Source organism: Hippocampus guttulatus, chromosome 21, assembly GCF_054856545.1.
Source record: "Hippocampus guttulatus isolate MCC_2025c chromosome 21, RoL_Hgut_1.0, whole genome shotgun sequence".
In the NCBI taxonomy this organism is placed as follows: Eukaryota; Metazoa; Chordata; class Actinopteri; order Syngnathiformes; family Syngnathidae; genus Hippocampus; species Hippocampus guttulatus.
The window spans coordinates 928,023-951,876 of record NC_141281.1 but is presented as its reverse complement, the minus strand read 5'-3'; the positions used below and the strand labels follow the sequence as shown (position 1 = coordinate 951,876).

The following is a 23,854-nucleotide window of genomic DNA, read 5'->3' as shown; positions in this document are numbered from 1 at the left end:
TATAATCTCATGAATGTGTTTCTTTGGGGCTTCCTGATGAAATCTGAGACTCACAGGAGCCCGAATCGATTCGTGTTGCGTTGCGATAAACTGAAGAAAAGACGACGTGGTGTTGGGTCTTCTTCCACATTATAGAGAGATAAAAGAACCTGTGTCCAAGGAGGACCAAGAGCAATTTGACCGCTCACATTCCTCAACAAGGCCTTTGCCAACGCCTTATCACCGCTGCGATAGAGAAGAGGGATCTCGCCTCTCCTCCCCCGTACGCCATGATGCTTGTGGAGGAGGTTAGAGCAGTTGACGAAGACCCAGCAGGAACCTTTATCTAGAGTGTTGGGGTCTGCTATGCAACATATTTTATAATCGATTAAGTTTGCATTACATTGTTTTTTGGATTTTTATATCACTGCCATTTTTGCATGCTGGAATTACACATTAGTATTTTTGACGTTTATGTTATTATTATCACATTTCATATCGTTTTGAATTTATCTCACCAATGTATTTGCTGTTGAAACATCACCTTTACATAATGTTTTCAGATGCATTTAAGGGTTTCGGACTCTTACGATTCCGAGAGAGGGAAAGCTTTTTCGAGCGAGTTTTCGGACTCTTATGAGCCCGAGAGAGGGAAAGCTTTTTCGAACAAGTTTTCGGACTCTTTCGAGTCCGAGAGAGGGATTGAAGGTATCACCTATGTTATATGTTTAGCTTAAAACTTTGTATCATAGACAGGTCGACCTTGACTATTAGGTCTCTGTCCTGAACATCCGCTACTTCAAACAAAGAATGTAGTTTGAAGCTGGGGTCCTATCTCCCCTTGAGTGATTAACAGCCCTCCAAGTGTTTTCTTTTGCGTCTCCCACCTTGGGAAAGTTCCTGAAGGCTGTCAAGGTCCCTAGAGGAGGAACTCTTGTCTCGAGATATGGTCTGTACTTTGTCAGAATGCCAAGATTGAACTACATTGACCTTTCTTTGTTTCTGATTTTTACATAAGGGGAAGGACTGCCCGCCCCTAAATTAATATAATTAACATACTATGCCTATATGTACGTGTGACTGTAGTTGCTCGGGGCTTCCTGATGAAATCTGAGACTCACAGGAGCCTGAATCGATTCGTGTTGTGCCCTGAACGTTCAGTAAAACATCTTGCAAGAACTTCTCCATTTCCAGCCTCTGACTTTTGCACATCAACTCAGCCCGAATCAAACGAACACGCGGAGGACCTGGGGAAGTGGAGAACGGTCAAGGGATCCCGCCGTGTCGACAACAACACACTTCCCCCTGTTTGATCATCCTCCAACAGTATGTACTATTTCGATGCCCAGAACTGGTGTGGTTCTATGTACTTAAACACGTGACCATGTTTTTCTTTTTTCTAACTGTTTGAAAAAATTCAATAAAAAGTTTAATAACAAAAAAAAAAATTAGGACTATGTGCTACAAAATGAGACGAGTATTAGACCTTGGTAGCTTTTCTTTCCACTCAACTGACTGTTTCTAACTTGATCACCCCTCATTCACCATCCAAGACAGCGTTGCTCAGCTGATATCATGCAACAAACTTTTGAAGCCAACCACGGAACGTTTCGAAGTCCTCGATGGCCATAGTTAGCGCAATGGAGCTCGCCTTCTCTCTTATTGTCCAGTTTGCGTAAGGCTTTTTGCACGATAACAGTCAAACTATTCCAGGAAATGTTCATTTACTCGAATGTCCGCCGAGCCGCAAGCAATTCACTCTGAGCAGGGAAATGGCCAGAATCGGACTGAGAAAGAATTGCTTCGTTGTTTTTCAAAGTCTTGTAAACTACAACTACAAGCGTCTCTTGATTGTTTCGTACTTTGTAACCCGCTTTGCTTAATCAGATGCATCAGTGACAGAAAATAGCAGCGCAGACACAGTTATTCCTTCGTATCGAGGGGGAGTTGCTTGACTTGGCGCTACTGCAGGCTTCCGGGACCGAAACTTCCATTGTTATAAATCGATCGTTAATGTAATATAGTCGTAGAAAGTTGAATGCATTTTTTTTTTTCACCGGGTTTCGGAATTTCCATTTGACAGAAGTCCGTAGGTGGTAGATAAGATCTCTCCCTCTCTCTCTTCCTCTTCCCCGGCCTTCCTGTGGTCTGCAATGTCAAGTCAATGTACCACCTGGCGTTATAATGCCTGTCATTCCAAGTCCATATGGAATTAAAGCAGTCATTCACATCGAATCTTGTGTACCAACCTTCGGCGGGCCGGATTAAGAAGACCAACAGGCTGGATCCGGGTCGCGGGCCGTTGTTTGCCCACCCCTGCATGAACAGAAAAGTAGCAAACAGAAAAATCGTAACACATCATCCACTCACACAAGTCCTAATCCATTTGCTTTTAAGATCAATCTTTTTTCATACTATTGAAGAAGTGAGTGCCATGTCGGTCTCTGTCTCACTGTACATGCGTGTGTACATTATGAGTGGAACGATAAATCTATTTAATCGATGTGTCTGGCCCAATGATCAGCACACATCATTTATATGATATTTATCAAATCGCTATAATTGACAAAATAATTTTGTCCTCATATTTCTAATATTCTTTGTTTCTAAACTTTTATTGCATGTCATTTCCAATCAGCGCTTTTATTTATGAACTTTTATTTAATGTCATCTTAGGTCAGCGCCAGGATTTTTGTGACATTGAAAAAAAAGGAGATGTTTAAGATGAACCAATGTATTTGCTTTTGTGGGAACAGCTTGGATTTTCCAAGGAAGGAGATCATGACAAGACAGTTGCTGCACACAGCCTTTGCAAATATAGTAAATATTCCCATCTCCAGAATTCTATGTAAAAGAATTTCCTTCACCCGAAATAAAAACCTATGCATTAACATTTTGACTATGATATTACATTTTACTGGAACTTAAGCGGAAGTTCCACTTTCCGTAACCCTGATGGAGACGGAGGGCTGCGGGAGCGTAAGTACACGCAGCGCCCACCCGATGCAACGGAAGACACGACGGAAGACACATGTTCACTGCGCCGTTTTCTATAATCGGATTCGAAACTAAGCTTGTGTAAGTGAATTTTTATTGGCGTGCGTTTTACTGTAAAAGCGAACAATTTTAACTTTATTTACGTACGTCCTGTAGATCGCGGCACTAGCTTAAAAAAGCACTCGACACAACGGGAGTCACGACGGAAGAAATGTGTTCGTTTCGCGATTTTCTATCATCGGATCCGAAACGATGACGTGTAAGTGACCTTTTATTGGCGTGCGTTTTACTGTAATTGCGAAAGATTTTAACTTTATTCACTAACGTCCTGTAGATCAGTGTTTTTCAACCCCTGTGCCGCGGCACACCAGTGTGCCACAAGACATTGTCAGGTGTGCCGCGGGAAAATATCCAATTTGTATGCCTGTGCAGTCTATCGCCCAGAAAGTAATCATGTAGTACCCTCCCATACTGCTAGGGAGCAGCAACAGCTCGCCAATTGCCTTGTATTTAGACGAGAGCCAAGCGAATTTGTGACGCATGAATGCAGGACGACGGTGAAACAATAAATATGAAAGATGAGAAAATACTTTTTTCATTGTGTTCATTTGATTCCAATTCAAGCTGTTATAACGCCATTCTTCAATGTTAAAAACGGTTATAGTAACAATATACACGTTCATTATTCAAATAAGTGTTTTTTGTTCACATTTTTAGCTAGCTAACCCAAAATAGACTAATTTTTTTCCCCAAGACGGAAAAAATATTTAAAATACTGTATGTACTGTACTGTGTTGTGATTTTTTTTTTTGAGACACTAGACTTGTACTATATACTGTACTGCAGTTTTTGTTATATAAATGGTTTTTGGACAGTATATTTTTGCATTTTATTGCTTGTGTTGTTACACGTGCATTTTGTCAACATACTTGCAGGTTCATAAAGCACGTGTACCATGCTCATTTCCCAAATAAGGAAATTCTGTTAAAAGGACAGATTGGACAGTGCAAACATGAGTCCGTACTAGAGAATGTATACTGTACAGAGTGGAGACACAGTAATATATTTTTTAAATAAGAATAAAAATTTTAGAAACTCTCCCAAATTTCCAACAATAAACTATACATTCAGAATTTTTGCCACATCATTTTTCACACTTTTTTTTCCAATCAAAAAAGTTTCAGTCTCTCAGGTGATTTCACTTTCCTTGAGGACTTTCGGGTCGGTTGTCCTGGAATTTGAGGCGTCTCAGTGGATGGATTCTCAGCTCTGTGAGGTCCTTCTACAGTCTCTGTTCCTTGACTTACGGTGACTGGTTCTTTGATAGGATCTCTGCAATTTCTCCGTAGAACAGCCCATTCACTTTCTGAACCAGTGTATGACCTTGGTTGGATCTGACACAGAACAGTCCCTTTCTGTGACCATGTCTCTGTTTTGTCTTTCAACCTAACTGGGTCACCAGTGTGTAATCCAGGTACAGCATTCCTCTGTCATAATAAAATTTCTGTTTTTGTTTCTGTTGTTCTTTGAGCATCCTCACTTTCTCCCCTTCCTTTGTCTTGAGCAGGTTTTCCGGGATGGGTAAGTTGGATCTCAGCACACGTCCCATGAGTAGCTGGAGGGGACATACCACACTCGAGTGGCGTTGTGCAATACATCAGCAAGCTCCGGGACAAATCAGTTCCGCTTTCGGCTGGCTTGTAAATCAGCCATTTCACAGTCTTGACAGAACTTTCCACCAAGCCATTGGACTGTGGAAATTGTGGACTTGAGGTTATGTGCTTAAAGTCCCACTTCTTGGCAATTTTCTGAACTTCTCATTCGTGAATTAAGATAAGATTAGAAATGATAATATCCTTTATTTGTCCCACACTGGGGAAATTTGCAGTCTACACAATTGTGGGCCGTTATCAGAAAAAAAACTCGGTTTGCAATCCCGTTTCAAGTTTGCAGTCTGCAAACCTCTGGATACAGGGAGTAATCGTCCGTGACTACAGATAATATTTACCTTGACACGAAAACAGATCAGCACCCACCTTGTGGTACGGTCTGTCTGGTGCTTGGTGTGGGTGTACAACAAAAACTCTCTTCACTAGGTGTAGTCTCTCACATACCGACAATCCTAGTCTGACCTGCACATCCCTGGGACCCATGATGAAGGATAGCTTGTGCACTTGGCCTTTGTGTGTCACATCACAATGCATTTTCCCTTCTTTGGTCTGTCTGCACCTGCATAAGCTGTGACTTTCATGTTTGCTCTTTGTAGTTTTGGTGTCGGTCTTATTTTCATGAAATCAGGCTCTTTCATTACATTCACATTGGCTCCAGTACCCAATTTGAATTTCAGATGTATGCCGTTCACTTTCAGTATAGTGATCCAATCTTTTTATCCTTTTCCATCTTTTACAACAGTGGTCCCCAAACTTTTTCTTGTGAGGGTCGCATAACCTTTCACTTCTGTGATGGGGTCCGGGGTCAATTTGTAACAGAAAAATTGTGACTGCAAGAGTACCTAAATGTAAAAAATTACTTTTTATTAATAAAATTGTTTTCCAGAAATGCACACAAAATCAAATATCCTTTTCTGGATTTTTCACAGAACAAAAGTCAGGAAATACATAGTAAGACTAAGAATGAAATAAATAATAACTAAACCATCCACGGGTTCTTCACAGAAAAAAAGCCAGGAAATAAATCACTCCACTTATCCCTTGACTTCTGTAAAAGTCGTTGGGGCGCCTGCGCCACCACTCTCCTCCACCAGTCTCTGTCCTCCACTGCTCTTTGGGACTCTGCCAGGCCCAATCCTGTCCATTCTTGGATGTTGTCCTCCCATCTCTTTTTCTGTCTTCCCCGTTTTCGGTTTCCTCTGACTGTGCCTTGTGTCACGTATGCGAGGTGGTGGTGGACCCCAAAAAGCAGGCAGGAGGGAGGAGCAGGGTGTATTTGAAGAATTGTATTTAAAACAAAGAAAACTAAATCCAAAACAAACAAAGTCCAAAATATCAAACAAAAACCATGACTAAAGCTAAAACATAATAATGAACTAAACATGACAGAAGTCAAGAGCAAACAGCAACACACATGACAGTAGCAAGAAGCAACAATGACCCAACACCGAGTGTTCGGGCTGGGAGTCCTTTTAAGGCCCTAATTACCTATGACCAACAGGTGTGCAGCTGCCGGGGGAGCCCTACAGTGCCACCTGTTGGTCCGTAAATTTGCACGTGTGAACTCTACAATTTGCTCCGGAGCAAATGCTCATTTGCGGGGGGGGGGGGGGGGGGGGGGTAGCCTCGCTACGCATGAGAAGAGTTGATTACGTACAGCGAGAATGCGTTGCTTTCGTGCTCTGTTGTACTTCCGTCATGTGTTTGTAATACCCCTTGTATTACAATTTCTACAATTTTTGCATAGAATTTATTTTGTGATTTCCTCTCTTGAATTTGTGTTTGGCGCATTATATGTTTGCTTTTCTGAGTCATTGAAGTCATCGTTGATTTACGTTTTTGGGGGCGGTCACTCTCGAGCAGAAGGCACGGAGACCGAGAAGGAGAAGGACGTGCCTGTACAGTAGTTGCTTGAGTCATATGTTTTAAAAAGAACCAACACAACAGCTCTTTGTTTTCTATCGTTTTGCTCCACTGCAGAAACTGCCGTGTGAACCCAACTGGGGCTGCACCAACGCTGCGCCGGTGCTAACACGCTCAGCGGCTTTGTACGTGTCACCGCTCCACAAAATTTGCTCCGGTGTAAAATATATCGCAACAAAATACATCGGTGCAGCACCGGAGCAAATGTGTGCTGTGTGAACACCCTTATAGTTTGTGCTAACTCCACAAATAAAAATTAGCAGTTGCGCCTTGTCCTGCACGTCCGTGATCTCATCCAGTGGTAATGAAAATATATATATTTTTTAACTTTTGTCTTCTGCTGCCGCTGGGCATATACATTACCCATGATTTCTTCAACACGTCTGGTGATTGTGCTCACTGATAGACTCAAGCTATTGAAGACGTCTTTCTTCTCGGGACACACCTCCTCCGCGACAGCATTCATGCATTTCTTGACAAACACCATCAGTAAAAGGTTTACCGCTGCTTGCCATCAGTTGAGCAACATGAAAGCTAGCTCGAACAGATGACTGGTTCAGCTAAGCTTGGCTTACAAATGTATTTTGCTGAGCTAACATTCCACTTTTTAGTTTTGACAGTTTGCTCGCATTTGTCCTTGCAGTCTCTCGTATTTGTCGATGTGACGGAATTCACAGTGTCTCCACAGATTGTATTCTTTGAATGCCGCCATCGCCTCTTGACAGATGAGACAGACAGCCTTTTCTTTGCATTGAACAAAAAAATAACCGTCCACTTTGGGTTAAATACCCTGCATTCTGCATTGATTTTTCTTGTACCTAACCTTTTCGCCATGATCCCATTCTCTTCGAGAGGGGCGGGTTTAGGATTTGTTTCTGGGGTTGACCGATAACGGCACAGACCGCAGAAAGATGCAACAAATGTCATGTTATAGGATATGTATTTATGAAATAGTTACTAAGTAATAGTTAAAAATGAAAATAGTTCTAAGGAACATTTTATTGCAAAAGCCCAACTTTATTATCAAATACAAATCCACATAGATGAAAAATAAATCAAAATACTCTGGTATTTTCAGGGGGGCCAGACCAAATGCAGAGACGGGCCGGATCCAGCCCACAGGCTGAAGTTTAGGGACCACTGTTTTACAGCATCCACATGAAGTTCTTCTACTTCATAATAATCTACATCAGGGGTGGCCAACCTGCGGCTCGCGAGCTGCATGCGGCTCTTGCTGGTTCAAAGCGGCTCCCGAGCTTCACATGACAAGCGTTGAAAACGCCTCAGCAGTGGCGATGCCATTCAAACAAGGCGCCAACTACACAGAACGTAATACGTTAGCCTGTCATCAATCCCGTTACTTGATTGACATAGAGGACAACGAATCAGATGACTGCATTACCACTCATGCGCAAACAACGGCGCTAAGCGCTAAGCTAGTCAGCGAATTACCTCTGATTTTAAGGCAGGGGTGCCCAATACGTCGATCGGAATCGACCGTGAGCCAGTGAACTGGTCGTAAGTCGACCGCAAGGGGTGGGAGGAGGAAATGGGGTGGGGGGGGGGGGAGATCTGTTTGTATGTATCTTTAGCTTTCATTCATTTTCGGCCCATTCCGACTGTTGCTCATCGTGGTGTGTGTTGTTGGAGGATGATCAAACAGGGGGAAGCGTGTTGTTGTCGACACGGCGGGATCCCTTGACCGTTCTCCACTTCCCCAGGTCCTCCGCGTGTTCGTTTGATTCGGGCTGAGTTGATGTGCAAAAGTCAGAGGCTGGAAATGGAGTTCTTGCAAGATGTTTTACTGAACGTTCAGGGCACAACACGAATCGATTCGGGCTCCTGTGAGTCTCAGATTTCATCAGGAAGCCCCGAGCAACTACAGTCACACGTACATATAGGCATAGTATGTTAATTATATTAATTAGGGGCGGGCAGTCCTTCCCCTCATGTAAAAATCAGAAACAAAGAAAGGTCAATGCAGTTCGATCTTGGCATTTTGACAAAGTACAGACCATATCTGCTGGTCCACAAATCTTGAGATTAGGGTTCCTCTTCGAAGGCACTTGACAGCCTTCAGGGACTTTTACAAGGTGGAGGAGGCAAGAAAACTCTCGGGGGGCTGTTAATTAACCAAGTGAAAATAGAATCTAAACTTCACACTACATTCTTTGTTTCAAGTACTTCAGCAGATGTTCAGGACAGAGACTAGTGTCAAAGTCGACCTGTCTATGATACAAAGTTTTAAGCTAAACATATAACATATATAGGTGATATCTTCAGTGTGCATATGTGAGCAAGTGCACTGGTGGGGAACCACGTGAGTGCGTGCGTGCGAGCGCGCGTGTGTGTTTGCATGTGTGTGCGAGAGCGTGTGTGCACGCGCGTGCGCGAGGAACGGGTGTGATATGGCTCTTTGCAGTAACACAGTAAAAAAATCGGCTCTTCGTCTCTGACTGGTGGGCCTCCCCTGATCTACTGCATCTACCTGTCCTTTCTGTGCTTGGTTCTTGCAGCAACGAGCATTGGGATTGTCTTTCTTGCATTTATTACATTTTTTTCCCATATGCTGGATATTGCTTCGGGGATGTTGCGTACCACACTGAGTACAAGATGTCTGAATGGAGATCCTATTTTTGTTTGGTTGTCTCACTCCTTTATTCACATCAGCGGTCTTGTCTTTGTAGAATCTGCATGCATCTTTTTCCACTGCATCCACATTGCAGCTAGCATCATTTAGCATCTCTTTAGCCTGTGATTTCATGGACTCAGCGACTCTCCACAGCGCTAAAGCTTTCTCTAGGTCCAGATCTGATTCTCTGAGTAGTCTCTCTCTCAGATTATTATCTGTTATGCCACACACAATTCTTTCCTTGATTAGTGATTCTGTTAATCCACCAAACTCACGTGTCTTTGATCTGTTTCTCAGCTCATTTACATATTGGTCAATATTTTCTCCAACTGTCTGTACACATGTGAAGAATCTGTGCCTTTCAAATGTCACATTGCATTTTGGAATGCAGCAAGCTTCAAACTTTTCTATTATTTTTGACAGCTTCATTTTATCATCCTCAGCAGCAAATGTGAAGTTGTTTTTAAACTCCCAAATTTCAAACTCCACATTTTAGAGCTTCATCTCCCACGATGTGTAAAAACACAGATTCTTTCATCTTCAGCTTTCAGCTTCAATCGCAGACAAATACAGTTCAAAATGTTGCTTGAATCTCTTCCAGTTTTCAGCCACGTTACCTGTTAGCTGCAGAGCTGTGTGTTTTCAAAATAATTATTAAAATGTTTTTATTATTTTATTTCATGCCCCAATCAGGTGCTGTCAGCCCCTGCATTCTGTAATACGGCATTTGGAAAGAGGTCAAATATGACCTATGTTGGAAATTTGACTTGTGGATTTAGTATTAATTTGATTTTTATTAAAATTTGACATTAAAGACTGGTGTCTCAGCTCTCGTCTCTGTACTCAAATCGCAACTCAACTGTATTTGTAGAGCACTTTCAAACAGCCATCACTGCATATCCTCCTGACAACCAGGAAAAAAAAATGTTGTCCAATCACATTTATTTTGAAATTCCCCAATCTATGTGAAGTAATTGGACTACTCCAAAATACATTTTTGAAATTCTACTACATTTTTTAAACACTTGAATACTAGGCTCAAATACACCTAAAACAACACAAACCACACTTTAACGTGTTCATAATAGTCTTGTAAGTAAAATACCAACAACATTTCAAGACAAAAAATTTTCCTCATCCCATAAAAAGGGCTTGCACTGAGGGAAGCCATTTTCTTATATTGGGAAGTCAAAGTAACAAAGCCCCACCCCCTACAAATTTGGTATCATTGGAAAGCACTGAATGTCCTCTTTAGAGCACAAAAGGAGTGAATGCGATTGGATGCACTGGGTGGGAGATATTTAGGTTCACAAATGTCCTCTACCACGGACAAATTTAAACTACTGGTAGTCAGGAGGTCGGTCGGTGAAGGCCCTCGTTATCGAGGAATGCGGCCCCCAGGACAAGGCGACGGCTCCTGGTGCTTGTGTCTCCGATGACTGTGGAGGCCCAGTCTTCCCCGAAAGCCCCGCCCGCAGGATTGACAGAAGTGGGTTGGGGGGCCGGGCGGTTGCCGGGCCCTCTCCTTCCTCCGCGCTCGCCGGTCCTCCTCCGCAGCGACGCGTCGAGTCTCGAGGACCTGGAGACCGCAGCATTGTCATCAGCATACTGGAGTTCGCTGACGGTCGTGACCATGGTCCCCCGCCTGCTCCTCAAACGGCTGAGGTTGAAGAGCGACCCTTCAGTTTGGTAGCGTAGAGTGATTCCGTGCTCCTGGACAGGGGTGACGTGGTGAATGAGCGCGGCGATGTAGAGGCAGAACAACGTCGGCGCCACCGTGCAGCCCTGTTTGACTCCAGTCCGAACCGGGAATGGGGGAGTCATTTCGCCCTGAGTCAGGACGCAACCCTTCATGCCGTCGTGAAACATCCGGATGAGGGATATGAATTTGGGGGGGCAGCCTTGACGTTCCAGCACTTTCCAGAGTGCTGCTCGGGGCACAGAATCAAACGCTTTGGCCAGATCATAAAAGATGGCGTGGAACTCCCTCCGCTGCTCCCGGCACTTCTCCAGGAGCTGTCTGGCGCAGAACACCATGTCCGCGGTTCCCCTTCCTGGACGGAAGCCCGCCTGGGACTCCGGAAGAACCCGCTTAGCGAGACAGGTGAGTCGGTCGGCCAGTATACGACAGATGAGTTTTCTAGCAGTTGACAGCAGCGAAATTCCACGATAGTTTCCACAGTCGAGTTTGTCGCCCTTCTTGAATATCGTGACGATGACGGAGTCCTTCAGTTCCCCAGGCACCGTCTCCTCGACCCAGCATTGAAGGATGAAGGTGTGGAGGCGGGTGAGGAGATGTGCACCCCCAGCTTGTAAAGGTTCTACGGGGATGTCGTCGACTCCAGCAGCTTTGTTCTTCTTCATCCTCCTCAGGGCTCCGGAGATCTCCCGGAGAGTCGGCAGCTCCGTCATCCAGTGTTGCACGGGGAGCTGGGGGACAGGATCGAGGAAGCCGTCTATTGCGCATGTCGGACGGTTCAGGAGCTCCATGAAATGCTCCTTCCATCGCTGGTGAGTATCCTCCTTTTCCTGCAGGATGGTGCCGTCCTTTGCCTTCACAGCCATTGGAGGACTGTGAGCCGGACCGATGATCTTCCTCGTTGCTTCGAAGAAGGATCTGGTATCGTGACGGTCAGCGAAACTCTGCATTTGGTGGTCAAAGTTGACCCACCATTGATTTTGGATCCTCCGGATCTCTCTCTGTGCTTCACTCTTGGCCGCCCGGTAGGCTTCTTCAAGTCTCTTGGAGGAAACGCAGTTCTGCCATGCAATGCGAGCCTCTCTCTCTCTTGAAATCAGTGGCTCAATTTCTTCCAGGTTTTCGGCAAACCAGTCGGGATTTCTCCTCTTCTGGACACCGAGGACCTCTTCCGCGGATTTGGTGAGCGCAGTTTTCAAGTGCTCCCAGTCTGAGTGGACAGTGGCAGGAAGGGTCCGAGGTTGAGTGTCCAGTTTGTCCGCGAGGGACGTCTGGTACTGTTCGAGGACTTGGGGATTCCTCAGCAGCCCAACATTGAAACGTATCCTCTTGGGGATCTTCTTCCTTCTTTTCGCAGGCGCGATCTTCAGCCTAAGTCTTGAGGCTACCAGCCTGTGATTGGACCATCCGTCATCCATGGAGCGGATGGCCCTCGTGACCATGACGTCGGATCGGTCGCAGATTCGGGTAAGGACGTAATCGATCAGGTGCCAGTGGCCGGATCTTGGATGTTGCCAGGTGGTCTTGTGCTTGTTGGCCATCCGAAACAGTGTGTTGGTTATTACCATCTCCGTCTCTGCGTAGAGACCAAGGAGTAGTTCTCCATTTTCGTTGCAGTTGCCAACGCCTTCCTTCCCCAGAGTCCCTCCCCAAAGCTGATGGTCCCGGCCCACCCGCGCATTGAAATCCCCCAGAACCAAGAGCTTATCCCGGGAGTTGACGCGGAGGATCAGGCCACGCAGCGCGGCATAGAAGGACTCCTTCGCCTCCTCCGAGGCGTCCAGGGTAGGTGCGTAGGCGCTGATGATGACAAGGGATTGGGATTGACACAGAGGTAGGGTGATGGACATGAGTCTCTCAGAAGTTCTTACGGGGATGATGTTGTGATCCCTAACCAGACGTGACTTAACGCAGAACCCTACACCGTGAATTCTTCTCTCCTCCACAGCTCGTCCGCTCCAGAAGAAGGTGTACCCGTGCCGAGGCTCCTCGATCTGCCCGGCACCAGGGAGACGGGTCTCGGAGAGGGCCACAATGTCCAGGCCGAGCTTCTGAATCTCAAGGGCGATGAGGGCAGTCCTGCGCTCCGGTCTCTTTGCTCTTGCATTGTCCATCAGGGTTCGTACATTCCAAGCGCCGATTTCCAGGAAAGCAGTCCGTTTTTTGTATTTGTATTTGTTTCGCCCGCATAAAGGATGAATCTGCTGGAGGCGGGTCTCCAGCCGATCGATGGCGGTGATGGGCGTGTTTAGGCCGCCTTTTATTGGCCCTTCCTCGGATTGAGGGGAGCAGCGCTGCGACTAGAGAGTCCTGCTCCGCCACCGTGGTCGCTGCCTCTCCCCTGCACCATCACCAGTTCGCAAGGGGAGCGACCATCGTGCCACGGCCGCCGACGTGTGGTTGTGGAGCTAGGGACGTGGGCCCTCATCTGAGCCTCTCCCCGACGGCCCGCGCCATCGCCGCCGGACTTCTTGAGGTTGAGGGGATCGAGAGAGGGGGGAAACGGGTTGAGGGGCAGGAGGGGGGGGGGGGGGGAGAATCGCCATCCTGGGGGCTATGTAGCGTGAGGGAGGGGGACGGGTCGCAACCCCGCCCCCGCACTTCGACCCCGTGGCCAGGGTCCACGGCAGCGCGGTGGCCGACGGTGGTGGTCCAGGGGGTCTGCAGCACCCGAGGTTGGACCGTGGGTGCGCCGGGCCCGGTGTTTTATTTTGAAGGGTGGGCATTCCTTCATAACCCATGGGGATGGTCGGCTTGGGGATCCGATCCGCCACCTTGCTAGGCGCTTAACGCCAGGACTGCGGTGGATTTGTATACCGCCGGACGCGGTTCCGCGGGATTTTGCTGACCCGAAGGTCATTACCACTTCGCACCAACTCTCCAGTGATGGAAAGTCCCGTCAATTCGGCGTGGAAGCTCCCTTACGGACTTCACTGCGATCCACTAGGAATTGGCGACAGTTTGATCCGCACCTTTGAGCCTAGGGATCGCAGATCTTTTGCGAATCTAGTCAGGAGGATACATGGAGCAAATAACATATACAACAGTAAAGCAACAAATCGGTAACAAAGACGGTAGAAAGCACCAAACAGCATAAAACAAGAACAAATCTGAGTCATGCTGAGTCAAATGCCAAAGTGAGTTTTGAGGCGGCTTTTAAAGATGGGCAGCGAGGGGGCTTGCCGAATGTTCAGTGGGGGGTCATTCCAGAGAGGGACCAGCAACGGAAAAGGCTCGATCCCCTCTGAACCTCCGTTTAGTTCTTGGTACTTCTAATAATGTCAGGTCCGCAGACCTAAGCCGCTGGGCAGGTGCGTAGGGGCGGATGAGCTCAGAGAGGTAAGGTGGCGCGAGGTCATTTAGAGATTCGAAAACAAATAATAGGATCTTGAAAATAACTCTAAAATGTATAGCGAGCCAGTGAAGGGATGCCAGAGTAGGAGTTATGTGCTCCCTCTTACGAGTACCAGTCAAGAGGCGAGCAGCGGCATTCTGGACCAGCTGGAGGCGCTTAATGGAGGATTGGCTCACTCCAAAGTAAAGGGCATTGCAGTATTCGAGCCGGGATGTGACGAAGGCATGAATTACTGTCTCAAAGTGCTCATGAGAGAGGAGAGGTTTTACTTTGGCCAGCTGTCTAAGGTGAAAGAACCTGGATTTAACAACTGCACCAATTTGCCACTCAAGGTTGAAATCACTGTCCAGTTTAAGACCCAAGTTTGAGACCGTTGACTTAAGATAAGGGGACAGGGGGCCCATGTCTACGGTGTTAATCCACTTGTATGATGGTCGTATAACTCTTTATTTTGCGACCGTCCACCTTAACCCACAGAAGGATCACTCCCCACACTCCACAAAACCTGTGCTATGTACCCCCTTCCTCAAGGCAACACTGCCCCCTAGCATTCTAATATTGTAAAGGTTATTACTAAAAATAAAACAACAATCTCAGTCTTCTTTAACAAAAAAAATATGTACTGCTCGATTCAACAAGAAAAAGCAGGACTGAGCATTACATTTGAAAGCATAATGTGTATAGTGAACAGTGTGTCGTTAATTGTCCAATGCCGTTCATAGAGAGCCTTGAGTAACAATGCCGGAGATGCTCCCTTTTTTGTTAGACAGTCTGCCAATTGATCTTTGGTACTTGACCATAGCACCCGTTGGACTCCTTTTGATTGGATCGGCTCTTTAATCGAACTGATTTCCAAGCGTAGCCTTTTCTCAGCAACAGACTTGGTGGATTTCAATGCCTCCATAAGCGAATGATTATCGGTGACACAAATAATCGGCACAGGTCGGTTAGTACTACCAGCATAGAGCTCAGAGAATAATGTTGACAGAAAAATGGCATTGTCAATTCCCTCAGCCATAGCCAATGTCTCACCCGCTAGTGTACTCCTGACAATTCTCTTAATTTTCTTTGACTGCCACGAGACGGGAGAAAACCGGCCGCTTTCGCCCATCAAAACAACAAAGTGCCCACCTTGGGTGCCCCCATCAGAGAGATTTGCAAAAGACGCATCAGTGTACGCAACCAACTTAAGGCTATCATCTTTACCGAGGTGTCTAAAGCTCAACTCAACTGATTTGGCCTTAAGCTTAGACACAACTCTGTTTGCTTCATGAATTGTTTGTATGGTAGCACATTTGAGATTTGCAGCCAGATTACTGGCATCAAACATGGCATCTAGTGATGGGAATTCCGGCTCCTTTTAGAGAGCCGGCTCTTTTGGCTCGGCTCCCTAAAAAGAGCCGGCTCTCCAATGGCTCCTCAGTTTTTTTGTTGCTTAAATTAATTTACTACCAAAAATAACGTAAAATGAATTACTAATGCAAAAAATAGACATTATATCAAATATTTATTATTTATATGGCTTTATTTATATTCTTCTGAACATACTCAACATGGAGTACAACATGGAGTGTATCTACCCCGGTCAAGGATGACGCCTCGTACTGATGTCCAAAACGTTTAATCGTGGAACACCGTGAAAACTAAAACATATTTCAAACAACAATCAAAATTACAATATCTTGAACAGGACATTAAATAAATAAACACAAAATGACATACCGTGTGCACCTTGGTAAACCGAAAGTAGATCTAATTAAATTACGTAGACCACACGGTATCGTAGCTGTCTCTGTCTCTCTCTCAAGTTGTCTTCTCGATCTTTCTCTCATTCCTCGCTATCCACGGCACATGACCCGGAAGTGATTCTTAACAAAACATTCCAAATAACATATTCAGAGGATTTAAAGAAAAAACAAATATGAAAGTTCACATAGAAATATAGAATACTTTTGCAAAACAACAAGCCTAAAATAAATTGTATTTTTGTTGTCATGGCAACCAACAACTCAAGTCTTGGCGCCAGTTACATGGAGTGCTACAAAAATAAAAACAAAGTACAAAGACCCATATCAAAACAAGGTCAACAAAAAGTTCCAATCTCTGAATGTGTATATTTATAAGCTTTTAACTATTTACAGTAAAACAACAAAAATAAGCTTTGAATACCACACAACAAATTATAAATTAACATTTGCAAAACAAAAAGAAAAAAGCAGCATCCAGGTAAAGGTTTTAGCTTGTCTGTAGCGAAGATTGGCATGAAGAAAAACCAAGTGCCTCAGCTTTGAGGGGTTGATCCTGTTTCTCCTCTCTGTTAATATTTGCCCTGTTTTGGAGAAGATTCTCTCTGAGGGGACAGATGTTGCGACAACACACAGCCAGCACAAAATGGCTGAAAATCACTTGCAATCATTTTACCCAGTTCCTCGTCAATTGTGTTCTGTTTTGCTGGTTTTATAGCTTTTTGCATAAGTGGCTCATAGAGCTCTGGGTTGTACATCTAGGCAGTTGTGACATTGCAGCAGCAGCAACAGTTGCAGACACACTAGCACCTTCATTAATAGCTGGTTCCCTTGCTTGTCTTTTCTCTTCAAATTGTACTGATGGGTGGACTTTTCTGATGTGCCTGTGCAGGTTATTTGTGGAGCCTGATCTATGGGATATGTTAACCTTGCACAGTCTACACGCTGCCTTTGAACTATCAACTAAATTGAAATGAGTCCAAATTTCACTGCGTTTCCTATCCATTTTCCTCACCTTTCCACTTTCCACCGTGGTGTGTTTTTTTCGCTAACTTGCTCCCTCGTCTCCTCGTCTGTTTTGTTCGCGTGCTGCTCAGTGTGCTGCTGTGTGTCTCTTCTCTAACCCCTCCCCCTTCTCTAAACTGCAGTGTGTGTGTGTGTGTGTATAACCCTCCCCTTCCTCTTCTACCACGGATCTTGAGCAATCACGTGCGGCTTTAACCAAAGGGGGGAAAAAACAGGAGAAAAAAAAGTCGGCTCCTATTCGGACCGGCTCCCAATAATAATAATAATAATAATAATACATTTTATTTATAAGTGCCTTTCAAGACACCCAATGAGGAGCCGGCTCCCATCGTTCACTTCAAAGAGCCGGCTCTAAGAGCCGGCTCGTTCGCGAACGACACATCACTAATACAATACAATACAATACATGCTGATTTATATAGCGCTTTCACAACAGCGACAGCTGTAACAAAGCGCTTCACAAAACAGTTAACATAAAGTAAAATAATAAACACAACACATAACATAAAACACGGACAGTCGTGCAGTCCTAATGGCATCGGGTCTGCTCTGTCTTGCAACCCACAAAAGTTGCCCTATTTTCGACCGTAGCTGATCTCTTTCCTCATCAGTAACAGGTGAAGCTTGCTCAGCTGCTCGCGATGGTGTCAGATGTATAGTCTGTAAATTCTCGATGTATGTGGCTTGGTGTATTTTTACCCTGTCGTCAAAGGTTACAAAATTTACACCCACAAAAGAAAAATTATCATGAGCTTCACGACCAACACTGAATTTCTCTTTGAGATGCACCATGACAGTCAGTTCAAACATATGAGATCCACCCCAAATGAAATCATCAACATGACAAGCAAGAACCCCAGTTACTCCTTTTTCACTGTCCAACCAGTAGAAAACTGCCAGGTCAACTTTGGATATAGTACCCCCCGCACCGATCATTATATCCTTCACTCTGTTGTACCAATACAGAGATGCATCTGCCAGACCATACACACACTTTTTTAACTCATTGAATACCACCCCTTTTCACTGGAACAACCCCCTCAATCCCTCACAATTTACTGAATTTCGACTGATTTGCAAGGCCCACAGAATTATCTGTTCTATGGCTATATATACATGCAACCTGTCAAAAGAAAGGTGAGACTCTCTTCTTTCAGCAGAAAAAAAAGTTTGTTTCTATCTTTCTCCGTTCGTTGGCAATCAGCATTAGAAAACTGCTAAGTTTTATGGGAAAGGCCGATTTTCTGCAGAAATCCAGAGAGAATGAGCTTTTTGTAAAAGCATGCATTTCAAGCATCATTTCAAGTTTTACACTATTTTTTGCTTTTGTGGCAGCTCAAATACCTCAATAATGTGTTCCTCCTACAAAAGAACATTACAAATAATGTTTTTGTAGCACAATAATTTATTTGCACACAACAAAACTAGTGAACTATGAACAAAAGTGCAGCTGTGGAGAAGATGTTTTTTGGCTTCCATCCAGTTTGTCACATCGATTCATCCCACCACGTCCAGATGTACGACCTATAAATTATAGAAACATAAAAAGTTGCAAATATATCTTGCTGCAGAGTGAGGTACAATAATTTTATTTACCTTTCTTTCCACCACCAAAGCGAGGAGTCGTCATCTTTTGGCTTCTGGTTGGACAATCTGTAATTTATTGAAGTATGTACAATTACCACACTTTTATTTTTCTATTTTTTTTATGGTTGCTTTCCACTTACATTTCAACATCTCTCACACACACACATACATGCTCGCACACTGCTATTTACACCATTCATTCCACGTTGCTCAGCATCCAATTTGAAATGAAATGGAATATGAATTTAACACTAGTGGTTTTAGCAGAGCTGAGCGGACCAAATGTGTCCTGTTTTTTTTTTTTTTTTTTTTTTTGAAAACCTATGGCGACATGCAAGTCAGCGCATATTTTCATCCACATCTACGAGACGCATCAACCGTACATAAATGATTAGTGTTACTGGCAACTTCATAGTATAGCGGGGAATGTAGCGGTACATAAAAGTGACTGAGGAGGCATAAGAAGTGATGAAGTTTTGAATGGGAACTTGCAAGCTAGTCAGCAGTTACCTCCTCGTTCCAGCGGCTCTGGCGAGGACTCTCAGCTGCTTTCCATTACGTCCGAAGGCACATATTCGTCCGACATATCGGGATCCAAATCGCTCTCCAATTCATCGTTTTCGCCGTCGTCTACAAGACGATTCCAACGAATCGCTGATGTGTGCCCGGCGTCGGCCATGCGAAGCAATGCAGCCTCTTTGCCGTCATCGCTGGAAGTCGCCGGGGAGACGATTTGTGGGCGACGTGGGGCATCGGGAGGCACAAAATGCTCTGCCAAGCGATGGTCCCTGACGTGGAGCAAGTTCATCTTCATCAGATGAACTCGAAACTCGGTGTGAGCTATGCGGGCTGCGTGTAGCGCGCCATGTTTGTGCAGGCCGACGTTCGTTTGACGGGTGCCGCTTTCGATTACGTGACCGAAGCATCATTTTCTCTTCCACACAAACACCATCTCCTTTGTTGTTTTGTTTCGAGGACGCTTTTATACCGAATTTTTTTTTTTTCGTTATTTCCTTTTCTCCATCGTTGCTAGTTGCTAATGTTCCAATCCACTATCCACATACGCCCCTCCTTCACTGTACGCCCTTTCTACTACTTCTGCGGCGTGATCCAGGTTTATTTTTGCACCACTGCCGTGGTGCAACATTCCATTCCAACATTGCCGTCAAGCCTAATCCTGTGGTGAGAAGTTGCATCGGACTCTCTTGCACCCTCCCCCATGAAAACACGTGATTGACGTATTAATAAGATAAGATAAGATAAGAAAACCTTTATTAGTCTCGCAATGGAGAAATTCCCAATTCACAGCAGCAAAGTTATCAAAGGAAGAAGTAGAACAACAAAATATAGGAGCTGCTGGAAAGGCAGCCACTCACGCGGCGCCATTTTGAGGTCAAAATAACAAAAATAACACAACACAACACGTAGGACACAGACAGTCGTGCAATCTTCACCACTTTTCTGCATACACTTTGTTGTCTGAAGCGGTTATAGATGAAAGAGGAGAGGATCAAAGTGTCCTTTCACCAGTGGATCAGAGACGTCATGCTGAAAATGTGCACACGTCTGCTACAAGCTAAGTTTTGGAAGCTGTAGCGTCCATTGACGAAAAGAGATTCGTTCACTTCTCCTGTCCCACGTAATCCGCTTCAAACTCCAAGCCGCGACTCCCAGTTCCAAATCCGCATCGGCGCTCCGCGCTAACGCTCCTTTCTTCTCATCGTCGGCTCCTCAAGACTTACATCCATCCAGACGCAGACCGTTCAACAGCACCGATCTCTCCGCTGAACAAAGCGGGGCTGTGAAAAATGCTGCCCATTCCAGGCGCAAGACACAAGCGCCCCGGGACTGTCCAGTAACGACAGTCAAATGGCGCCGACATTCCTCCCAGTCAAAAACAGTGCTGGTATACCCATGCTGCCGAGAAGGCGCAACCACCAAGCACAGAGTCTCCTCCTTGATGAATGTCGTGGCCAAAAAATGCTGAAAAAAGTCCACATCTTTTCCACACGACGTAACAACAAACACAAAGTGACAAAACAAACACAAAAACAACAAAAAAAGCAAGGCTCATGAGAGCACTTGCTGACGGCTGCCTACTCGGGCGCCATCTTGACTTCAAAGTCAATATGTCATGGGGAGGGAACGGCTATGCGCAAATTGACGTATTTATACGTCAAAGGGTGTAAATGAGTTAATTTCCAAAGTCTTCCCGTACAGTTAGCTTCCGGAGGAGGCTTGACAAAAATGTCTCTGGATAGTTCCATGCCCTGCAGGAATGCCGACTTTATGTCCATTGAATGAAGTGTCCATCGTTTTTGACAAATCACTGCTACAAGAAGCCTCAGTGACTCTGAGGCACAAGTAGGCGAGTCCTTTTGTAGCTCTGCAACTTGCAGCTCTTCAAATCCTCTTGCTACCAGTCTTGCTTTTGGTACCACACCAGTCACTGTCTCTTTCAGAGTGCACACCCAACGGGTGGATATGCACCTCTGCCCCTTGTCGTCAACTACCTCAAACACATCATTCTGTCTCCAATTCTGTATTTCACTTGTTTTGGCGTCATCAAATAATACATCATTCGCCACATATATATCCTCACTCCTGAAGTCCGATACATTTTGATCCACCTGAATTTGAAGATTCTCTAATTGTGACACATCTGCGGATATGCTGGTGCCAGCCACTCCAGCAGGCTCAAGAAGTTCCAAATGGTACCAATTTTTATATTTTCCGGTTGCTTTCCCTGCACGCCCTAAAACCTTTGCTGTTTGTTGAACGCTTGTGTCTGTGGTTTTGAATGTTACAATTTGACCAGTCTTCAACTTGGTATTTCTGTCATGCTCTTGTCCTTCAGCCCTTGTGTCTGCCACAGCTGGCAATGAATCAATCTCTGTGTACTCAGCAAGAGGCCCTTCTTCCTCCAACTCCTCAGTGGTACACCGTTGCTTGCTGTCGGTCTCTTCATCACAGGTTGTCTGTGGGTCAACATCATGTTCCTGAGTAACCTTGTTCAGTCTGAGGTGATGAACTCTAATGCAGGTGCCTTCATGTCGAACAAAAACAACAGCACCATCCTGTCCAATGACTACTCCTGGCCCTTTACATTCTGGACAGTCCAACCGCTTGTAGTAAACCTTGTCACCCAGTTCATACTTCTCATTTGTGTGACGCAGCCATTTCTTGAGTGCTCTCCGTATTCTCTCTGAACATTCCGCTTCAGTAAAGGCCTTTCTCGCTGCATGCAAAGCTGAGATATGCTTTGCAACCCATTCGCTTTTCGTGGTGCCTTCCAGAGCAGGTGCTTTGTCAATTAACACAGAGGGTAAGTTGGGGTTCTCTCCGAATACCAGTTGATGTGGACTGTAGCCATGGACACTTTGTATGCAGTTCTTTGCCATTAGAGCCCAATCCATAGCTGTGCTCCAGCCGCATCCAGTGCTTGTTTTTACTTTCATTATAATCTCAGTTAGCGTTTGATTGTGTCGTTCTAACAGCCCATTACTCCAAGGACTGTAGGCAGCTGTTGTCTTTACTTCCATGTTGAAATTCTCAGCCATGTCTCTCACTTCTTCATTGTTGAACTCCCCACCAGTGTCACTGAACAATCTTTTAGGGGGGCCATGCACACTGATCCAGTCATGAATAAAATGGTTCACAATCTCAGAGGACTTCTTGGTGGTCAGGACACTTCCTGCGCTGAAACGAGTGAACTGGTCAATAATATGTAGGTACCACACTCCTGGCTCGAGCTCATGCAAATCCACAGCAACAGTTTCATTGTATGTTGATGCAAGTGGTAAGCCAACAGCAGGTTTTGGTTTGACACGGCAATATTTCCTGCATACCTTACATTGACTCACTACCTTATGTAGCAAGGTGGCACAGCCAGTGTCCTTGTTGCCAGAACTACTTAGGAGTCTTTGCAGCCTGTCAGCAGAGGCATGTCCAAATTGCTTGTGGAGCTTCACTAAAACTCTCATCTTTTCATCGGTTTTCATTTCATCTGTTATTGTCAGTATCTCATCTTCAGTAGCTGATATGGGCTCCATGTTGTCGTTTATATTGTCACAGGCCAAAATGCTAACACAGTAATGTCCAGAGCTAGTAAAGTCCAGTTTAACAGGCCGCTTGAACATCACTGCACTGTCACGCTCCATGTCCAAAACAGTTCCAGCTCTTTTCAGTGATGCTTTGCTCAAAAGCAGTGGAATGTCGACGGGTACAACTTCAGTTTCTATGTGACACTTTGTGTGCCCAATTGTAGCCGGTATCTTCACACTTTTCACAGAATAGACCACTTTTCCATCTCCAAACTTATATGGCCTGTGACTTGGCTTTTCTGTCTCTCTCATAGTATTTGCACTGTTCTTTCCCAACGCTGTACAATAGTGTTCAAGCCACTGTTGTCCACACACTGTTCTAGTACAAGCAGTGTCTATTATAGCGGTGCCAAAACATTCTGTCATCAGTATTTCTGCCTCTGTAAGCAATTCCTTGGTGAGCAGTGTAACATTACACTCATCAATTTCCGTTCGATAATCCTCCGTTATTCTTACATTCTCACTTTTGTGTGGGCAGTCTTTTGCCCAATGAAACGTGCTTTGGCATACTGCACATTTCGATCGCCGTCCATACTTGTCAAGCGGATTAGTGCCGATCTGCGGGGTTTTCTGTCGAGGGTTTTTTTGCCAGTCACCGCTCTTTTTTCTTCGCTGCTCCGTAGCATACATTGTTTCCTGTTTGATGCCCTCCGTCCCCGCACCCGCGCTCGCGCCAAATATCCTTTTCAGCGCCGACTTCATATTAGTGAATGTTAAGTCACTGCATGCTGTTAAAGCCAGTTGTCTGTCTGTCGTATCCAGGCACGCCGTATCCAACAGTTTGAAAGCTAAAACAGCGTCGAGCAGCTCCATTTTGTATTTCCGCATACGTGAACATCGCTGTTCAAATTCAATAATATAGTCCGCCATGGACCCGTTCACGTCTTTCACAATCCGTTCAAAATTGGAGTAAGCCTCGTACGTTCTGTCCTTTTCTTCTCTTAGGAACAATCCATCAAGTTTGCCGAATAAAGTGTCCATTCCCGTGTCCTGATTTAAGTCATCAGCGGGAATTTCCATCGCTGTCTCTCGTGCCCTACCTGAAAGCGCCAAAGCCACCGCGAGGGCTTGCTTTTTCTTGTCCAAGTCGGTGACTCTTGTCCAAATTCCGACTTTTCCAGTTCTCGTAGGGTTTTCC

At 45.1% G+C, this 23,854-nt stretch overlaps 2 long non-coding RNA genes across 4 annotated transcripts; both read left to right on the top strand.

Annotated features, from left to right (window-relative positions):
- The first annotated feature begins 11,367 nt into the window (after positions 1–11,367).
- Positions 11,368–12,299, top strand: LOC147186601 (uncharacterized). Of its 2 annotated transcripts, none has more exons than XR_015098931.1 (4): positions 11,368–11,488; positions 11,575–11,853; positions 12,019–12,082; positions 12,258–12,299. It is a non-coding gene; the product is annotated as an uncharacterized LOC147186601 (long non-coding RNA). The 2 variants fall into 2 exon arrangements; XR_015098932.1 differs by having other exon boundaries at positions 11,575–11,832; positions 12,035–12,082; positions 12,258–12,292.
- Positions 12,300–12,615: 316 nt separating this feature from the next.
- Positions 12,616–13,328, top strand: LOC147186600 (uncharacterized). 2 transcript variants are annotated; one of them, XR_015098934.1, is made up of 3 exons: positions 12,616–12,685; positions 12,849–13,018; positions 13,095–13,328. It is a non-coding gene; the product is annotated as an uncharacterized LOC147186600 (long non-coding RNA). The 2 variants fall into 2 exon arrangements; XR_015098933.1 differs by having other exon boundaries at positions 12,616–12,689.
- Positions 13,329–23,854: the final 10,526 nt, after the last annotated feature.